Genomic DNA, 18,376 nt, shown 5'->3' with positions numbered 1-18,376 from the left:
GGCGCCCAAAACTGCACACAGTACTCCAGCTGCAGCCTCACCAATGTTCCCAGTTATGATAGCATATAGAGTCATTGAGGTTTACAGCATGAAAACAAGCCCTACAGCCCAAGGTCCATGCCACCCTTTTTTTTAACCCCTAAGCTAGTCCCAATTGCCTGCATTTGGCCCATATCCCTCTGTACGCATCTTACTCATGTAACTATCCAAATGCTTTTTAAAAGACAAAATTGTACCCACCACCACTACTGCCTCTGGCAGCTTGTTCCAGACACTCACCATCCTCTGTGTGAAAAAAATGCCCCTCTGCACCCTTTTGTATCTCTTTTGGACACTTTTGAACTTGCTTTCCTTTTATTGGATGTTTCTCGTGTGGTCTCAGTTAGGTTTCTTGCATCTCTATCTTTTAAAAAAAAGCAAAGAATTACTCTCCTTTTGCCAGTTAAAGATCAGTGCTGATGGTAGAGAGATTCTTCCCACTCAGAAAGGACAGCAGGACTAGAGGGCACAGCCTCAAGATAAGGAAGTGGGGGGGTCAGTTTAGAACAGAGTTGAGGAGGAACTTCTTCACTCAAAGGGTGGTGAATCTCTGGAATTCTCTGCCCATTGAAGTGGTGGAGGCTGCCTCGCTAAATATATTTAAGTCACGGGTCGATAGGTTTTTGACAGACAAGGGAATTATAGGTTATGGGGAGAAAGCGGGAAAGTGGAACTGATCCACTTCAGATCAGCCATGATCTTATTGAATGGCAGGGCAGGCTCGAAGGGCTAGATGGCCTACTCCTGCTCCTATTTCTTATGTTCTTATTAATAAGACCATAAGACATAGGAGCAGAATTAGGCCACTTGGCCTATCAAATCTGCTCCACCATTCAATCATGGCAGATATTTTTCTCATTCCCATTCTCCTACCTTTTTCCCACAACCCCTGATCCCCTCATTAATCAAGAACCTATCTGTCTCTCTTTTAAAGATACTCAATAACCTGGCCTCCCCAGTCTTCTGCGACAAAGAGTTCCACAGTTCCACATTCTCTGGCTAAAGAAATTCCTCCTCGTCTCTGTTTTAAAGGATCGTCCCTTTAGCTTGAGGTTGTGCCTTCTAGTTCTAGTTTTTTCTGTAAGTGGAAACATCCTCTCCATGTCCTCTCTATCCAGGCCTCGCAGTATCCTTTAAATTTCAATAAGATTCCTCCTCATCCTTCTAAATTCCAATGAATACAGATCCAGAGTTCTCAACCGTTCCTCATATGACAAGCTCTTCATTCCAGGGATCATTCTTATGAACCTGCCCTGGACTCTTTCCAAGGCCATCATATCCTTCCTTAGATATGGGGCCCAAAACTGCTCACAATATTCCAAATGGGTTCTGACCAGAACCTTATGCAGCCTCAGAAGTACATCCCTGCTCTTGTATTCTAGCCCTCTCGACATGAATGCTAACGTTGCATTTGCCTTCCTAACTGCCGACTGAACCTGCACGTTAATCTTGAATCTTGAACAAGTCCCTTCCATCCTAATGATGGAATAACCCTCAGTCATTCCAATCACACAACATGACGTACATCACCAATGTAGCCGTGTGAGGGGAAGAGAGCAAACCTGTATAAGAACCAATTTTAAATGAAGAAAAAGTCATGTTGCATCACTGCTGATAGTGCAGATTAAAATTGGAAAGATAAAAGCACGCTGGCAGTCCCACAAGTTCAAGGGTGTGATCACAGAAACATGACACAAGAACTCTTGGTGTAATCACATCTAAGCTTGATCCAGTTCTCTTTTGCATTCATTCTGAATGTGACAGAAATCTATGTCCAGACTATTATACAAAGTAAGTTATCAGTTGAAGATGACATTTTCATCTTTTTTTGCTGGACTTCCGCCATATTACCATGGAAGATAATCAGTGCTTTGTCTGTATGGCACGCAAACAACAATACTTCTCACTGTATGCGAATACATGTGGCAATATAAATCAGATCAAATCAATTAAGTCCTGAATTACATCTGCTGTTTGGATGACCTCCTATCCCTGATGCATGCACTCTTATCAATTCACAATTTAACTGTTTCTACTAAATCTAAAACTTATGCCATTTTGACAATATTAACATCAAATTAATGAATGCTGCTATTTCAAAATATAGCAAACTCCTTCATAAATGTCAATGTCCTTGGAGTGAACAAACTTTTATGATTTCCCTGCAGCAGTGCTGAAACTTATGCTTCACTTGGCAGCTGTAGGTTCAATCCATCTCTTCAGTAGATGCTGTATCATCAGTGACTTTCACGCAGCACACTGATTATCAACCTGAATAGTTGTGCATTGATAATTAAACTGGAACTTCTAACTTTCATAAATGCCTTATACCTTATCCTTCACAGATTACTGGATGCTATCTGCCACATGCCACTTACAGGATTCTTCTTTGTCGAATTTCACCAAACAGAGTTGTGTTCACGGCTTTTGTTTCTTGGTAAAAGGATTGCTATCTCAAGGTGCATTGTTACCCTTGGAGCATCAAGTGTCCACTTAGTTTGATGCATTCCGTGTATTGATTTGACCTCTAAGTTAGATTTTCGTTTTTTAATTTTTTTACACTCCACACTTAAAATTACAAAGCCAATGTGTAGAGTGGCCTAGGCAAGCCTAATCCACTTGCTCTAAAAACCAAATTCAAACTGAGTCCAATTCATGGTCCTCACAAGAGAGATTTACAAGATCCAAGCTGACAAGATGAGGCATTGCTCTTGGGCTTGATCTCACGCTTGATCTTAGCCAAAAGGCTGAGAAGCATCAGCATGATCGTGTTTTCATCCTGCCAGATAAGGTTTTCTCTCCTTCTGAAGTATTAGCAATTTATTTGACTCCCTGGAGCACAAAGAAAACAATAATCCTTACAGAGTCATTTACAGCACAGGAAGACGCTATTTGACCCATTGAATCCATACTGGCTCCCCGCAGAGCGACCCAGCCAGCCCTACTCCCTCACTCCCCCATTTGGTCAAGCTTCAAGTTTTTTTCTTTATTCTTTCATAGGATGTGGGTGTCACTAGCAAGGCCAGCATTTGTTGCCCATTCCCAGTTGCCCTCAAACTGAATAGGTTGCTAGACCATTTCCAAAGGTGGTTAAGAGTCAACCACATTTGCTGTCAGTCTGGAGTCACATGTAAGCCACACCAGGTAGGGATAGCAGGTTTCCGTCCCAAAAAGATTTTAGTGAACCAGATAGATTTTTACAACAGTCGACAATTCTGAGACCACCTTTTTATTCATCATTTATTAAACTTAAGGTTTACTAGTTGCCGTACTGAGTTTTTAACACATGCCTGAGTCTCTGGATTATGAGCCCTGTCACATTACCACAATGACATTGCTACCATTTCCCTCTTGCCCCATTCCATTTGCCCATCCAATTTCTTTTTAAATCTTTGATTGTCTCTGCTTCTGCCATCTTCATGGGCAGCGAGTTTCAGGCTATTACCCCCACAGTGTAAGGAAGTTCTTCCCATATTCCTCTGCAGTTTTTGCCCAACATCCCTGACACTTGTTCCAATTCCAATTTTCTTCCAGCACCCAGTGGTTTTTTTCTTGTCTATCTTGTCTGCACCCGTCACTGTCATGTACCCCTCCATTAAATCTCCCCTCAATCCCTTTTACTCTAAGAACAAGCCTAGCTTTTCCAATTTTAATCTTTCCTATAAAGCAATCTAATCTAAAGCAATCCCTAGAATAATCTTGGTAAATCTTCTTTGTACCCTCTCGAGCACGTTCATATTTTTCCTGAAGTGTGGTGACTATAACTGGATATTAATGTAATAGCTTGGTAGCAATGGTGTACAATTGCTTATAATTGCACATGTGATACTGTCAGTAGGTTATCTTAATATGTGACAAATGAATTAATAATGTAATCTTATTCAGAGTTGTTTAATGCAAAAGTACCTGATTTTAATATTTTAGCTATAAATTGCCACTCTGCTATGCTCTTGCATAATTCAGTTTGTTTTAGCACAATGAGAATGATGAATTTTCAGGAGTAATTCCAGCATTCTATTGAATGCTACCATGACAACCCAACAACAATCAGTACAACCAGAGCTATTAATTGTATTTTTAATTCTTTCATGAGTTGTAGGCGTTGGTGACAAGTTGCATCCCTAATTGCCCCATAAGCTGAATGGGAACATATGGTGATTAGGAGCTGACCACATTGCTGCGGGTCTGGAGTCACATGTATTCCAGACCAGACAAGGATGGCAGATTTCTTTCCCTAAAGAGGGCATTAGTGAACGAGCGAGGTTTTTACAGCGATCGCTGACATTATTCCAGATTTCACAATTCCAGATTTTGCTAATTGCTGCTGCAGTGGAATTCAAACCCAGGCCTTTGTATTACTACACAAAAACAGAAAATGCTGGAAAATCTCAGCGGATTGGGGACTTTGGGTCTGTACTCATTGGAATTTAGAAAGATGAGTGGGGATCTTATTGAAACTTACAGGATGCTGCGAGACCTGGATAGAGTCGACGTGGACAGGATGTTTCCACTAGTCGGAAAAACTAGAACCAGAAAGCACAAACTCAGGCTAAAGGGATGATCCTTTTAAAAAAAAAGGAGGAATTTCTTCGACAGAGAGTGGTGAATCAGTGGAACTCTTTGCCACGGAAGGCTGTGAATGCCAGATCATTGAGTGTCTTTAAGACAGAGATAGATAGGTTCTTAATTAATAAGAGGTTAAAGGGTGACGGGGAAAAGGCATCAGAATGGGGATGAGAAAAATATCACCCATGATTGAATAGCAGAGCAGACTCAATGTGCTGCTCCTATGTCATCTGGTCTTACGGTCTGACAGCATTTGTAGAGACAGCAAAGTGCCAATGTTTCGGGTCTGGATAACCCTTTGTCAGAGTTGAAGACCATTGTAAAGAGGGTGATATTTAAACTGTATGGGTGAGGGGAGTTATTGGCAAAGATGTCATAGACAAAAAGACAAAGGAAATGTAAATAGTGATGCTCAAGGCTGGGGAAGGCGCTGATAGCGGTCGATTTGGAGATCAAAGTGTGTAAGTAGCAGAGCAAGGATAAGCAGAGTGCCAAAGGACAACCTGAGACATGTAACAGATGGGCCTAGTGGAATAGGAGGAGGGGAGACAGTGGTGTGGGGAAAATGGAAAATTTATAAAAGGTGGAAAAATGAAATGATGTAAGGAATCAATATTAAGAAGAAAATAAATTTCAAAATAAATAAGACAAAATGAAATAAAATAATATAAAATAAACAGAAATGGGACGAAGGTGGAAGCGAGAGTTCATATTCTGAAGTTGTTGAGAGGGCTGTAAAGTGCCCAAACGGAAGAAGAGGTGCTGTTCCTCCAGTTTGTGTTGGGCTTCACTGGAACATTGCAACAGGCCAAGGATGGACTTGAGGACATGAGGACATTAATGAAGACAAAATTTTTTTTTAGTTTAATTTCTTCCATCATTTCATTTTTCCACTTTTATAAAATCTTTTTTCCATCTTTTCTCCCCACCCAATGTCTCCTCTCCCCGCACTCCAAAAGGGCCATCTGTTATATGTCTCAGAACAGCACAGGGTGGCACGGTAGTGCAGTGGTTAGCACTGCTGCTTCACAGCTTCAGGGACCTGGGTTCGATTCCTGGCTCGGGTCACTGTCTGTGTGGAGTTTGTACATTCTCCTTGTGTCTGCGTGGGTTTCCTCTGGGTGCTCCGGTTTCCTCCCACAGCCCAAAGATGTGCGGGTTAGGTTGATTGGCCATGTTAAAATTGCCCCTTAGTGTCCAGGGATGCTTAGGTTAGAGGGATTAGCAGGTAAAATGTGTGGGGATATGGGGGTAGACCCTGGGTGGGAGTGTGGTTGGTGCAGATTCGATGGCCCGAACAGCCTCTTCCTGCACTGTAGGGTTCTATGATCTATGATTCTATGAGGAACAGGCCCTTTGGCCCTCCAAGCCTGCACCGACCATGCTGCCCAACTGAACTAAAGCCCTCTACCCTTCCGGGGACCATATCCCTCTATTCCCATGTGTTTGTCTAGACACCCCTTAAAAGTCACTATTGTATCTGCTTCCACTACCTCTCCAGGCAGCGAGTTCCAGGCACCCACCACTCCCTGTGTAAAGAACTTGCCTCATACATCTCTTTTAAACCTTTCCCCTCACACCTTAAACCTATGCCCCTGAGTAATTGACTCCTTCACCCTGCGAGAAAGCTTCAGCCTATCTCTGCTTGTCTTTGCTCTGCCATTTACATGTTCTGATCTCTTTTTGGGCCACTATCAACATCCTTCTTAGCCATGATCACCACCATTTATACTCCCTTTGTCCCTTTTGTTTATAGTAAGAAGTCTCACGACATCAGATTAATGGTTTATTTGGTATCACGAGCTTTCGGAGCGCTGCTCCTTCATCAGGTGAGTGAAGGGGTCGATTTCACAAACATGACATGTTTGTCTATAAATGCCGTGTTTGTGAAACCTACCTCTCTACTCACCTGAGGAAGCGCTCCGAAAGCTCATGATTCCAATAAACCTATTGGACTTTAATCTGGTGTTATGAGACTACTTACTGTGCCCACCCCAGTCCAACGCCGGCATCTCCACGTCATGTTTTGTTTATGACGTCTTTGTCAATTACTCCCCCCACCCTCACTCATATATTATAACTATCATCCTATTTTCTAGTGTCTTCAACACTGACAAATTGTCATCCTGACTTAAAACAATGGTTGTTTTCTTTCCGCAGATGCTGTCAGACCTGCTGAGATTTTCCAGCATTTTCTGTTTTTGTTTCAGATTTCAGCATCCGCAGTAATTTTCTTTTACCCCTGGCTGACTAGTCCAGTGACATTACCATGCCGCCACAGTCTCCCCCTCTAAATGGAGAATGCTTTCCTTACTACAACTTGTGAATGCGTATGATGCTTGCAGCCACAGACCAAAGGCTGCTCTCAGACGAAACTGTCTTACGTTCAAGCACAATATCAAAAAACAACCCATTAAAGTTGGAATGCTGCAAATCACGCTCTTCTCCTTAAATGAAAAAATCTAATTCTCTACGTTCTGAAAAGGAATTCCTTAGATCTTGTGTAATATGTTCTTCTTTTGGGATTTTCCCCTGTTTCATCAGTTCCCTTGTTTCAGATAATTGTTTCCGCATTGCAACAAGGAGAATAACTGTTTGACAGAGGCACACCCATTTTACGATCATATGAGATTAAATTAATAGGAAGGTGTATAACATGCTGACACCTTGCTATCTTCATGGATGTTTTTAGTACTGTGCAGGCAAAACATGTGTTTTATTTTTATTCTGTTGAATAAAATCATAGAATCCTAAAGTGCCAAAAGAGGCCATTTGACACATCGAGTCTGCACCAATCACAATCCCACCCAAGCTCTATCACTGTAACTCCATTCATTTATCCTGACACTAAGGGGCAATTTAGCATGGCCAATCCACCTAATCCGCACATATTTGGAGTGTGGGAGGAAACTGAGCACTGGAGGAAATCCACGCAGACATGGGGAGAACATGTAAAATCGACACAGACAGAGATCCAAGCTGGGAATCGAGCCCGGGTGGCTGGCGCTGTGAGGCAGCTGTGTTAATCACTGTGCCACTCATGGCTTTTGCATAATTGTAGATCTTGTATTTAAAGTTAGTTCCCTGCTTTAACATGAAGAATAGATTGATGTTTTCACCCTCTTGAAAAGAGCAAAAATTCATGATGGATAGCTTGTGCAGGCTGCATTGTGACACATGGGAAAGAAGGGGATTATTAATCCTGTGGACAAGACATTTCAATCATTGCTTGGTTAGAAGTTATACTATAAAGAATGAAGTTAATCAATAGAAATTCAGTGGTCCCAAAACAGGCTATAAAGGTGTGGGAGAGTGCGGCGGCAGGGAGTAAACCAGGAAAACCAGATTTTGAAGGACTGCAACCTTTGGTTAATTCAGTTTCCTGCTTCCTGACTGTCAAGAGGGAATGCGGGTTTGGGGTGGGGTGGGGGAAGTCAGCAATTGTGGGAAGCCAGTTACCTGCAAGAGAAGCGAAAGGGGAGAGGGAATGAGAGATTGCAACTTGGGTTGGGCAGATGGAGACCAATTGTGAGAGGCAAAGGACAGGAGAATGGGGCTGGGGTAGGAGAGGTGGGTGATCACAGGAGATCAGGATTTGGGTAAGGAGGTTGATCATGAAAAGGAACAAGATATTGGGGCTGGATGGAAGGTTTGGGAAGGGGGAGATTTGGTATTGATTGTGGCATGCAGAGATGGCCATTGGGTTTGTGAGTATGTGGGGCGGAGTGAATGATTGCAATCGGTGGAAGAGAGGCTAAAGGCTTTCTCAAAACTGGTGAGGAGGTTGTTGTGGGGTGGTTTTGGGGGTCCAGTGGGAGGAGGAGGATGCTGCTGGGGGGAGGCAGAGGCTGGATGACAGATTGCTGGGTGACATAGAAACATAGAAAACAGAAGCAGGAGTAGACCATTTGGTCCATCAAGACTGCTGTGCCATTCATTGTGATTATGACTGATCATCAACTCAGTAATCTTTCCCCCCATATCGTTTGATCCCTTTAGCCCCAAGGACTATAACTCCTCCTTGAAAACATAGAACATTACAGCACAGTACAGGCCCTTCGGCCCTCAATGTTGTGCCGAGCTATGTCCAATCCCAAGATCAAGCTATCCCCTCCCTATAATTCTCGAGTGAAAACACACAATGTTTTGGCCGTAACCACATTCTGAAGTACTGAATTCCACAAACTCAGCACTCTCTGGGTGAAGAAATTTCTCATCACCTATTCTGAATGGTCTACCCCATATTCTGAAACTGTGACTCCCGGTTCTGGACTCTCCCACCAACAGGGACATCTTTCCTTTTTCTACTCTGTCCAGTCCTGTTAGAATTTTATAGGTTTATAGATTCCCTCTTCATTCTGTTGAACTCCACTGATTATAATCCTAATCAACTCGATCTCTCCTCATATGTCAGTCCAGCCATCTCAGGAATCAGTCTGGTAAACCTTATCTGCACTCCCACTAGAGCAAGAACATCCTAAGATAAGGAGATCAAAACTGCACACAATATTCCAGGTGCGGCCTCACCAAAGTCCAGAGCAAATGTGTACTTCACAATTAGTTACGTATGACCATATCTGATTGGGTGACTCATTGCATTAGGATGTGAAAAGTTGTATGACGCTATATTTGAGCAGTTGTTGATCACAAATTCTTATCTGGATTTTCTTTCAGTATGAGAACTCAATAGACAAGTTGATTTGTATGCTTAATATCCTATATTAATGAAACATCACCCTGACTAGTCTACCCATTATATCAAAGGTCACTTTCTTTTTATTGTTATGCACCAGAACAAAGTGTAGCATTCTTTAATAATGTGTAAAGTATGGTTAATAACTTTTCAAACTTCTTTTGATAGATGAGGGAACAATCAAAGGTCAAGTCACTGTAAGCTCTCCTCATCACTCATTTTAGCCAGTTACAAAGCATTATCATGAAAAGCCTCTAAGCAAGTTACTTGTTTAGCTCCTGACCTGAAATTATATAATCGAATGTTTTAAAAATCTGACACTAGCTGTGAAAAGCAGTGCAAAAGCATTATGTTGGATTTCATGTGTTCCATTTTATGTTGTATGTTGTGTTGTACGAGCAGCACAGTGGCACAATGATTAGCATTGCTGCCTCACAGCACCGTGGACCTGGGTTCAATTTCCGGCTTGGGTCACTGTCTGTGTGGAGTCTGTACATTCTCCCCATGTCTGTGTGGGTTTCTCCGGGTGAACATAAGAAGTAGGAGCAGGAGTAGGCCATCTAGCCCGTCGAGCCTGCCCCGCCATTCAATAAGATCATGGCTGATCTGAAGTGGCTCAGTTCCACTTTCCCGCTTTCTCCCCATAACCCTTAATCACCTTGCCTACCAAAAACCTATCTACCCACGTCTTAAATATATTTAGCAAGGTAGCCTCCATCATTTCAACGGGCAGAGAATTCCAGAGATTCACCACCCTTTGAGTGAAGAAGTTCCTCCTCAACTCTGTTCTAAACTGCCCCCCCCTAATCTTGAGGCTGTGCCCTCTAGTCCTGCTATCCTTTCTGAGCGGGAAGAACCTCTCCACCTCTACCCTATCCATCCCTTTCATCATCTTATACGTCTCAATAAGATCCCCCCTCATCCTTCTAAACTCTAACGAGTACAAGCCCAGTCTATTCAGCCTCTCTTCATAGCTCAACCCCCTCAACTCCGGTATCAGCCTAGTGAACCTCCTCTGCACTCCCTCCAAGGCCAAAATATCCTTGCACAAGTGCAGCGACCAAAACTGCACACAGTACTCCAGCTGCGGCCTCACCAGTGCTCTGTGCAGTTGCAGCAAGACCTCCCTACTTTTATATTCAATCCCCCTCGCTATGAAGGCCAACATCCCATTTGCCTTCCTGACCACCTGCTGCACCTGTAGGCTGGGTTTTTGCGACTCATGCACAAGGACCCCTAGGTCCCTCTGCACTGTAGCATGCTGCAGCTTTTCGCCCTGTAAGTAGTAGTCCTTCCTACCATTATTCCTACCAAAGTGGATAACCTCACACATGCTCTGGTTTCCTCCCACAGTCCAAAAGACATGCTGGTTAGGTGCATTTACCCACACAGGCACCGGAATATAGCGACTAGGAGATTTTACACAGTAATTTCATTGCAGTGTAATGTAAGCCTACTTGTGACACAAATAAGTAAACTTCAAAAAAACATGTTGATGTATGTTTTAAACTTTAAAGTACAAGTTATTGGAAGTTACAGGCATGTTGAGTGAACAAGCACGTCATGTAAATTTTTTCAGATGATATCGTCATTAGACTATTAATCGAGAAACTCAGCTAATGTTCTGGGGACCCGGGTTTGAATCCCACCATGGCAGATGGTGGAATCTGAATTCAATAAATAAGATCTGGAATTAAGAATCTACTGGTGACCATGAAACCATTGTCAATTGTCAGAAAAAACCCATCTAGTTTATTAATGATCTTTAGGGAAGGAAATCTGCTGTCCTTACCTGGTCTGGCCTACATGTGACTCCAGCATCACAACAATGTAGTTGACTCTCAACTGCTCTCCAAGCTCAACTAGGGATGGGCAATAAATGCTGGCCAGCCAGCGACGCCCATGCCCTACAAATGAATTAAAAGAAACTAAGTTCACAGATGTGCCTTAAGTTTTAATGTTCTCTTTTTGCATCATTAGCTCATGATTGTGAGAAACCATTTAAACCTACTCAACAAGACACTGCACAGGTGTTGAAAGCAAAGAGCTACTTCTTTAAAAAAATCTGCATGATTGACAATTACTTGACTTAATTGACAATTATTTTGCAAGCATATTTGACTAATGCAAAAAGCATTGAAGTAACATGTAGTCATTTAGTACTTTGGAAATGTTTAAAATTTAAACTTCTGAAAGGCAATCCTTGCAAAACTGCTGAGGAATTATGAATAATTGGTGCTTGTGAGTATTGTTATCCTTACCTCTGGAATGCATACACACTTGATTCCTAAGCTTCAGGAAACTTACTCCTTCTATATGCTGGTAAAGGCAACACCTCAATTTAAAAATCCTCATCCTTGGCCAGGACTTTGTGACCCCACTGGTGGACACTGTGAGCCATTTAAATTAATCGGCCGCTTATTAATGGCAGGATTGTAATATCCCACTGGGCAGAAGGGGCCATTAATTCCTGAGCAGAGTGGTTATGTTGGAGCTGTACAGAACATCGGTTAGGCCACAGCTGGAATACTGCATGCAGCTCTGGTCACCTCACTATAGGAAGGGGGTACAGAGGAGGATAGATAGATAGAACATCACAGCACAGTACAGGCCCTTTGGCCCTCGATATTCACCAGGATGTTATCTGGGAAGGAGTATTTGAGCTATGAAGAGACGCTGGATAGGCTTGGATTGTTTTCTTTCGCTATGATGTGGAGATGCCGGCGTTGGACTGAGATAAGCACAGTAAGAAATCTCACAACACCAGATTAAAGACTCGCATTCCAACCATTATTTTGTAAATTGAGTTTGTGTCTCTATATGCCCTATTTGTGATTACAACTCCCACTCACCTGATGAAGGAGCAGTGCTCTGAAAGCTTGTGGCTTGTGCTACCAAATAAACCTGTTGGACTTTAACCTGGTGTTGTGAGGTTTCTTACTTGGGGCAGAGCCCCAGTTTTACATTTTTACTCCGTGCCTCCAGATGAGTCTACCTGAGAGAGGAATCCACCCTCTGGAATGATCACTCATGCTCAGTTTCCATTGGTTCCTCAAGTCGGGTGACTTACTTCTGCTGTACCGTCTTACAGTGACAGACACCGCATACACAGCAGATATGAGAGCATTTTTTTCACTTAGAGGGTTGAAGGAACCTGGAATGCACTGCCTGGGAATGTAGTGGAGGCCGGAACCCTTACAACCTTTAAAAAGTATTTGGATGACATTGAATCATCATAATGTTCAAGGATATGGGACAAGTGCTGGAAAATGGGATTAGCGTGGCTTTTATGGCAGTTATTGTCAGTGCAGAGTCAATGGGCCGAAGGGTCTTTTCTGCACCCTGTGACTTGTTTCCAAATCTCTCCATTGCCTTGCCCCTCCCTATCTCTGTAACTATGTTCAGCCCTTAAGCCCTGTGCGAGCTTTGCTCCTCCAACTCTGGCCTCTTGTGCATTCCCGACTTTAATTGCTCTACCATTGGCAACTGAGGCTGCGCAGGCCCTAAGCTCTGGAATTCAATCCCAAAACCTCCCCCCTTTTTTACCACTCCTCCTAAAAGAGATTCCTTAAAAAAAGACAAACCTCCAGGAAGATGTTTAACATTAAAATCAATACAATAAATAGATTCCAAAGGCAGTGGTGTTGTTTCAGCTTTCAGAGATTTCTTTAGTTTGGAGAATTTTAGGTATTAAGTATTAGTGTCACAAATAGGCTTACATTAACGCTGCAATGAAGAAACTGTGAAAATCCCCTCGTTGCCACTCTGTTTGGGTACAGTGAGGGAGAATTTAGCATGGCCAATGCACCTAACCTGCACATCTTTCAGATTGTGGGAGGAAGCTGCAGCACCCAGAGGAAACCCAAGCAGAAATGAGGAGAACATGCAGACTCCATGCAGGCAGTGACCCAAGTCGGGTATCGAACCAGGTCCCTGGCATCGTGCACAGTGATTATTGCTACTATAGGTATACATGTAGTCGGTTTCCTTCCACTGGATCTTCAAGCAGAGCGTGGTAATTTGCAGCAATGTAATTCTGCAATTAGCACAGACAGAGGAGGTCACTTTGGTGAGTTTATTGGCCTTGTCAAGAATCATAAAGGGCCGACCATTCCATTATCTTGGTCACCATATATAGTAAGGTGGAGAGAAGACTTGGAAAAGTGTGTGTGTATAAGCTGAAGAGTATCTGTAGTATCTGAAATCAATCCTGTATCATTGCACTTCTCAATTTTTCTACAGCTAAGGTCTTCTAAAGAAGAAGCACACCAATAGTTTGCAATTAAACAGTCAAGAGTGGGTCAGAGATCAAAGAGCAGGGTCCAGGTAGAGGGAGAGTACTGGAGATGGTTGAAAGCGTCCACTGGTTGGGTGGAAGACTCATATCCGAAGAAGGGAGCAGAGAGACCCAGGTGATAGAGGAGTAGGCCAGCATTGTGCTAAGCCCAAATTCATTGAGGTGGTGGCTTAATAAGCCAAAACTGAGTCCTTTGCTGAGCACAGATCATTCAGCATCAGAAAGAGGATGGTAGAGCTTTAGTGAATGCATGGCGAAAGGCAGGATTAGAAGAAGGAATGGGCTCAGAGGGAGAAGAGGAGAGGAAAGATCCACGCGGATTTCTGGCGCCGAGCTGATGAAGCTGGAAATCCGTTGGGTGGAGTCATATGGAGGCCATGGTGCCCATGGCACATCGGACTGGAAGAATCATCCCCGACATTTCTGGCAGAAAAGTGGCGGTAAACTGAACTCTAACATAAAGCAAAACATTATGGATGCTGGAAATCTGAAATAAAAAATGGAGCAGGCTCAAGAGGGTCGAATGGCCTCTATCTGCTCCTTTCTTCTATGTTCCTACTTTGTAAAACAGCAAGTGCTGGAATAACTCAGCAAGTCTATGGCAGCATCTGTGGAGAGAGAAACAGAGTTAACACCTTTTCGAAGCCCTGCTGAGTTTTTCCAATACTTCTTGTTTTAATTAGAACATAAATATCTAAAGACAGGAAGATTTGCATTTATGTAGCACCTTTCTTGATCACAGGATGTGCCAATTTTCTTTGCAGCCAAATAATTATCTTTGCAGTGTAGTCAATGTTGTAATGTAGGAAGCTGGGCATCCAGTTTGTGCGCAGCAAGCTCCCACAAATAGCAAAATGGTAATGATCAAATTTTTTTTGTGATGTTGATTGAGGGACAAACATTGGCCAGGTTACCAGGGAAAACTGTTCCCCCCACATCCCCCTATTGCCATTGGATTTGAGAGGCAAACATCTGAAAGACAGCAGCTCCAACAGTGTTGTACTCCCATGATATTGCACTGGATAGCCAGTCTTGACTTCTTGTGTTTTAAACTCAGGATGGGACTTGAACCCACAACATTCGAATTCTGAGAGTCAGCCCTGTGAAGAAATGTCAACAGCTTCTCGAGGCCAATTAGGGATGGCCTATAAATGCTGGCCTAGCCAACAATTCCCACATCCAAGAATGAATAAATTTAAAAAATTATTCCCACTAGCTGTGTTACCCCAGATCCTCATCAGCAACAAGTCCCTCTCTACTATTGATTAGCTGCCTTCCTGAACAACAGCAGCCCACATAGTGTGGGCTCACCCATGGTGCTGTTACAGAGGGAGTCCCAAGATTTTGACCCAACAACAGTAAAGGAACTAATTATATAGTTCCAAATCCAGATAGTGTGTTAGTTGGAGTGTTGGAGAAGCTGTAATTGTTGGTGACGAATGTGCAGATGAAAATGTTAGTGGCATCCAGAGCGCAACATTCGCTTCCTTTTCTTTCCTTCTCTGCTGCTGTTCTGATTCATAATTCTGATGTTGGAAGAGCAAATGAAAATTAAGTGGAACAAAGGGGAACTTGGTTGCTATGTCTGTGGCTGTGCTTGCACCTGTGCCTGTGTCTGCGGCCCTGTCTGTGCCCGTACTCTGCGCCTGTGTCGGTAGCTGCGGCTGTGCTAAACTGGTTAAATGTGGACATCAAGCATCTATCCTTTGACCTCAGCCCTGCCCTTGAGTTGAGTCAGGCACTGCTAGACCTGGAGCTGTCAATTCTTGAACGTATGTAGCACTTGCCATAAGACTGTGAGGAAGAGTGTGTAGAAATCTTTCTGTTGATATTTGGGTCAGAATAATTAGTGTTAAGTAAAGTGGTTTTCTGAACACTGTAACCGTAGCTACATTTGACACAGCTGTGGGCTTTCCTGCGGATGAGATTCAATACTGAGTATGGCTTTAGCAGCATGCCACAGGTTGCTTCAGTCTCTCAGCGGAATTTAACTTCTCTCTACTGGAATGCTTCTCCCTTTACTAGCTGGCTTGACTGGCCGGCAGTGCCACTCTCTCACCCCTGAGCCGCATGACTGTGAGTTCAACCCCAAGGTGGGTAGCACTGCACAGTGTTCATGGAAGTGCCGATGACTTGTCCCAGTATTTTGGCCAACATCTATCCCTCAACCAAGGTCGCTGGAAACAAACTAGTTATTTATCTCATTCCAGTTTGTGACCCCTTGCTGTGCCGTTTGCACAATGCCGGCTGTGCTGTCGGTGATGTCACTAATAATTTAACTAAATGGAGATGAGGTTATTTTGGCCAAGAGTCAGATTTTGATGAGTTACAGAATTTGTGAAATTATGTTTGAGATTTACATCTATAATATTTTCGAAATCAAACAGGAACTTGTCTCATTCTCAAGGAAGCGTGAAGATATTTCTGAGGAGTTTGAGGAATGGGAGTCTTGACTCAGCAGTAACCTAACCATTGGGATGATGTAGAAATATTATTTTCTTGACACATGCTGGAACATTAATCTATTATGACTCACAATTTTAAAAAAAGAACAGTGCTGAATTTATTGTTCTTCATTCGTTGCTCTGACAACTGAGCAGCCTAAGTGTTAGCCATGTAGTGAAGTGAATGTAGGCTGATTCTGTTCCCTGAAGAACACTTTTAAACCAATTTTGTGACAGTGCTGCAGCTTTCATTGTATGATACCACAGGTTACCAGATTTGTCAAATTTAGTTTCGCATCTTGCCATGGCGGGGTGAATTTGAATTCAAAATATTTGGGTTACTAATCCAGGACCTTAACCATTGCATTACTGCACACCGATTCAAAAGAAGTTTCATTTAAAAACCATTTTTGTTTCAGTTTATGTTGTTATGGTTCAGGTCACAAACTTCAAAGTGTTTTGTGGAGCCTGTCTGGATCATAAGTTTTGCATCTTGAATTTGGCTAGGATAAGCATGATATGGTTCACTTCAGTTTTGATTCAAATGACCCAGTAGGGAGCTTTTATCAAACAAAGTTTATTTAAGAATATAGTTAACATATATAGTAAGAAAATTAGCAAGAACCTTTATCAATTACAAACAAGAAGCAAACAAACATGATATAGTGTAACCCTTAACAAGTATATCTCATGTGTTCCAATCAGACCAATCTCATAGATAAAACAAAATTCACATATTTAACACAGCAAAGACTAATGCTCTCATGTTACTGGACTTGAGACCTTTGGATGAAGTTTGCCAGTTCTCGGGATAGACTCAGAACAGTTTGAAGTCAAAACATCTTCCCAAAACATGAGGGACTCTAGGCCATCCACCAACAGCAGATTCACCCCTTCAGAAAGGCAAGATCTTGCTTTCAGCTAACCAGCAGAATTTCCAAAACCAGGGAGCGAGAGAGAGACTTCTTTTCAGTTTGATGCCCCTTCTAAAATTAAAACTCAAAGCTGCAGCTCCAAACTGAAAATGAAAAAAATCCTATCACCTGATCTGCCGATCAGTTTTTCCCTAAATAATGCAAAGTCATAAACATCTCAGTAAAAGTAAACAAACGCTCATTTAATAAAAAGATTCTTGTAGACAGCCTGGCAACAATAAGAAAAACAAACTGAAAAAGTTTGCTTAGAACTGCAGAGTACATGATTGGAAAAAAACACTTCTTAAAGTACACTAATGTCACAATGTATTAATCTTTAGTGTCATAGAGATATGCAGCATGGAAACAGGCCCTTTGGCCCAACTCATCTATAATGACCCAGGCCGGAAACTCCAAGATGTTTTATGAGGTTAGCCTAGAGCCTAAGTTTTTACATTTGAATTTGGCCTGGTGACCATAAGATGTTTCACTCCAGGTATGATTCAACTGAACCACTGGGAAGCTTTTATCAAAACAAACATTATTTAAGAACACAGGCAATAATAAGAAGATTTAGCATAACTTTTACCATTTACAAGATTCAAACATGATACAGTAAAAACCTTAACAGCTAGCTTTCTATGAAGATTGATGAGGGTAGGGCAGTGGATGTTGTCTACATGGCCTTTGACAAAGTCCCTCATGGCAAACTGGTACAGAAGGTGAGTGGGATCAGAGGTGATCTGGCAAGGTGGATACAAAACTGGCTTGGTCAAAGAAGACAGAAGGTAGCAGTGGAAGGGTATGTTTCTGAATGAAGGGCTGTATCAAGTGGTGTTCCTCAGGGATCAGTGCTGGGACCTTTGCTGCTTGTCATATATATAAATGATTGGGAATAAAATGTAACTGGATTGATTAGTAAGTTTGCGGATGACACAAAGGTTGGTGGATTTGCGGGTAGTGATGAGGACCATCAGAGAATACAGCAGGATATAGATCAGTTGGAGACTTGGGCGGAGAGATGGCAGATGGAGTTTAATCCAGACAAATGTGAAGTAATGTATTTTGGAAGGTCTAATACAGATAGGAAATATACAGTAAATGGCAGAACCCTTAGGAGTATTGATAGGCAAAGGGATCTGGGTGTACAGGTACTCAGGTCATTGAAAGTGGCCATGCAGGTAGAGAAGGTAGTCAGGGAGGCATACAGCATGCTTGCCTTCATTGACCGGGGCATTGAGTTTAAAAATTGGCAAGTCACGTTGCTGCTTTATAGAACCTTTGTTAGGCTGCACTTGGAATGTAGTGTTCAATTCTGGCTGCCACACCACCAGAAGGATGTGGAGGCTTTGGAGAGGCTACAGAAAAGATTTACCAGGATGTTGCCTGGTATGGAGGGCATTAACTATGAGGAGAGGTTGGA

General features: G+C 42.6%; 1 protein-coding gene and 1 pseudogene across 1 annotated transcript in view; one reads left to right on the top strand and one right to left on the bottom strand.

Moving 5' to 3' along the window:
• cstpp1 (centriolar satellite-associated tubulin polyglutamylase complex regulator 1) overlaps nt 1-18,376 on the top strand; it is a 265,683-nt gene that overhangs the window by 17,755 nt on the left and 229,552 nt on the right. The window lies entirely within an intron of this gene.
• On the bottom strand, nt 2,590-2,798 carry LOC145344605 (U2 spliceosomal RNA; annotated as a pseudogene).

The sequence above is a fragment of the Carcharhinus amblyrhynchos genome, chromosome 6 (genome assembly GCF_965287045.1).
Source record: "Carcharhinus amblyrhynchos chromosome 6, sCarAmb.v2.hapA, whole genome shotgun sequence".
In the NCBI taxonomy this organism is placed as follows: domain Eukaryota; kingdom Metazoa; phylum Chordata; class Chondrichthyes; order Carcharhiniformes; family Carcharhinidae; genus Carcharhinus; species Carcharhinus amblyrhynchos.
The sequence above is the reverse complement of the archived record's forward strand: the minus strand, read 5'-3'. Positions and strand labels throughout refer to the sequence as shown.